The sequence below is a fragment of the Lathyrus oleraceus genome, chromosome 1 (genome assembly GCF_024323335.1).
Source record: "Lathyrus oleraceus cultivar Zhongwan6 chromosome 1, CAAS_Psat_ZW6_1.0, whole genome shotgun sequence".
Classification (NCBI taxonomy): Eukaryota; Viridiplantae; Streptophyta; class Magnoliopsida; order Fabales; family Fabaceae; genus Lathyrus; species Lathyrus oleraceus.
Window position 1 is genome coordinate 360348762 of NC_066579.1, and position 3386 is coordinate 360352147.

Consider the following 3386-nt stretch of genomic DNA (forward strand, 5'->3'; position numbering starts at 1 on the left):
CAAAATTAATTAATAATTAATTATTTTTGTTAAGTTTTTTAAAATATTAATTAGAGTATAATATTGAAAAGATATTATTGGGCCTCAAGCCCATTTCGTTTTAGCATGAGCCTAACACACAAGTTGACACTATTTGTTGTTTATGTATATTATATAAATAGTTAAACGTGTTTTATGAAAAGCGATGTGAGACTTTATTGGCACTTTTTTATCATCACATTTGCTTTGTTGTAGCCTGCATTAGAATAATTTGGACAACCATTATTGCCATCTCAACACACTTCCTCACCTTACTTCATGATATAGATACATATTCATTTCATCATGATCATCAAGTACCACTGGAAATTTTGCCCTACAAAGATGGAGAACAAAATTGCATGAAACGTTATGTTGATCACCGTAACTTAATCCTCCCTCAAAGTCTATTTCACTCTATTTTCATTATTTAAGGGTTTACTAATGGCACCCCCATATTATTTCCTGATGAAAAAATGAATATTTCATCAATAGTTCCATCCCATATAGTAGAAAGAGCTATAAAATATTTAATAAATTTCTTCGCCAAGAAGAAGGGTTTCGATTAAGGAGTTCAATATATATAAACCTCGTAAGCTATTTGAAACAAGTATTATTGGTTTTCCTCTATTGAAATTGCTTGCTTCTTCTATCAAATTCTTTAAATCTTTTAAGAATTTGAACCTACTTGAGATGGATTACATGGTGTTGCTAAACCATATAAAAAAACATTGGGAGCTCCAAACAAATTTTCACCATCTATATAACCAAGATTTTCTAATTATTCTACTAGAGATGCCATGTAATATGTCACAATCCTACACATATAACATTACAATAATGTACACAAATTATTCTTAGATCCTTGAAACACATTATAGGACTTGTCTAGTCCCATTAACAAAATCCTAAAATAAGTACATGAAACATATATAAAGTTAAAAAAATGATAATGAAAAGAAATTTTCTTTAGACTAGGATTGAGACGCATAAAAGAATCGGTAGAACAAAAGTGAGGGACATGTGCATGCACTCTAAGGGAATTAAAGTAATCATCAAGTTGTTTATCATAGTAAAGATTCATTCGAGAAGCAAAACATCTTGTGAAAGGATCACGTAAGATGGTTGTATCAAACCATAGTCTAAACCATTCATTTTTCTTCTTGAAATGAGGGTACCATGGATCACATATTAAGGTTGAAGATTTGTATTATGTGGTTAGTTTTTCTTTTAGTTGGTTCCCTTTGTTACCTGGTATTAGCATCAGGGGATTGAGGTTGTTGGTCATGCTAATTGCAACGTTTGTGCAGCAGAATAATGACATTATCATAAACACTCTCTGTGTTGTTGCAATAAAATTTGTGAGATTGTGTTCCTTCATCACAGATTACAACATTCTGTATGATAAAAAATATGCTTATTAATGTCAGTATTTTGTTATGTCCTTCAGTTCCTGATACTTGTTAGTTTTTAGATAATTGTTAGAAATCCAATCTACCAAATTTACCCTTCCTTTTATATAGCTGTTAGTTTACTTTTGGGCCTTGGTTAGTTAGAATATTTGCCTACTTTTCAGGCCCACTATTTGTATAAATAAACTATTAGCTTATCGTTCTTTTTGTAACAAGAATTCATATTTCTCTTTCAATAAATCTTTCGGAGCTCAATGGTCCTTTTACATTGCATTTACCCATTGTAATATAGTGTCAGAGGAGAAAAATTTTCTCTTCTCTTTCCTTTTTTTACGTTTTCACACTGAACCTAGGGGTTCATTTTCCCCTTTTCCATTCACCTCCTTCAATTTCTTGATTCATCATCATGGCTTCCGATGATGAATCTGATCACAACGACTCCAAAAATTCTTCAAATGATAACTCCAACAATTCTTCCAATAGGTCTGAACCCAAAGATCCTCTCTTGAACCCTAGAAACCATTTATATCTTCACCCCAGTGAGAATCCCATTGTTGTTCCTGTCGCACCGCCACTTGATGATAACATTGTAAGAAGAAATTTAGTTCTATAATGTATCTCTAAGATTTTGATGATAACAAAGGATGAAACAAAAATGGTACCTAACGAAATTTTTCTAAGTGTGCAGGATTCTGATCAAAACAATCAGATAGAGAATCATCAGATACATAATCAAGCGCTAAGATGCTATTCAGAAGATACGCGACCAGAAGCTCTGACTCTGATCAAACGCAGGCGTTACCTAAACTAAAGAAGTCAAACACTCTGAAGGGGAAGAATGACTCTAGACTCTAAAGACGTACGCTCTGAAGAAGTTAAATAAAGAGAAACTCTGAAGACAGTCAGCAACAAGCATCCTCTGAAGTTGCAATAGCTAAATGAAAACTCTGACTATAGGATCCTCTGATTCAAGAAAGCTCAACATTGAAGAAACTCGTTTATGGAAAGAAACTATTTTTAGAAGAAAGTTATGACGCTCCAAATACTGCTTTGGAAAGAACACTAAGATTACTGATGTTAATCATCCATCAATGCCCAAGATTGTGACATTAACATCACCCAACGGTCTTCTCACTCTCCTATAAAAAGGACGGAACGCCACCCAAAGAAGAACAGAAAAATATGAGAATTCAATCCTTCCGTCATTCATTATTCTTTCTCTCACGAGCTGCTGCTCTAACGTGAGAATAACTCTTGTACTTATCTTGTGTAATCTCTGCTTATTGTTAGAAGCACTTTTCATTACTGTAATCATATTATTGCTAAGATATTTCCTCAAGTGATTTTGTGAAGTCTGATTACTTAAGAAGGCTAAGGGATTATTATTCTCTTAGACGGTTGTTTGTGTAATCTCTCAAGATAAGTGGATTAAGTCCTTTTTAAAGGCAAAATCACCTTGGCCGAGTGGGCTGGAGTAACTTTGAATTTCAAGCGAACTAGTATAAAATTCTGTGTTGAATTCTTTTGTTACTGCGTGTGTCTAAGTTCTAAAAAGTTTTTTTTCCTAAAACAATTCAAACCCCCCCTTTCTTGTTTTTCTCCACCTTCAATTGATATCAAAGTGTCGGCTCTGTTATTGATTTTCTAATCAAACACTTAACAGTGTAGAGAGATCCAGCGTGAGAAAAACATTATGGCCAACACCAATGAAAGAGATAGTTCTAATGCTAAACGTCCAATCTTTGATAGAGAAAAATTTGATTACTAGAAAGATAGAATTGAAAGTTTCTTTCTGGGCTATGATGCTGATCTGTGGGACATAGTTACTATTGGCTACATACCTTCTGTATCTGACACTGGCGTTGTCATTGCCAGAAGCAAGATGACAGATGATCAGAAGCGCAGCTTCAAAAACCATCACAAAGCCAGAAAAATACTTTTGAATGTCATTTCCTA

The 3386-nt window shown here is 33.6% G+C and overlaps 1 pseudogene; it reads right to left on the reverse strand.

Annotated features, from left to right (window-relative positions):
- Positions 1 to 430: 430 nt before the first annotated feature.
- On the reverse strand, positions 431 to 1399 carry LOC127106888 (lecithin-cholesterol acyltransferase-like 1; annotated as a pseudogene).
- Positions 1400 to 3386: the final 1987 nt, after the last annotated feature.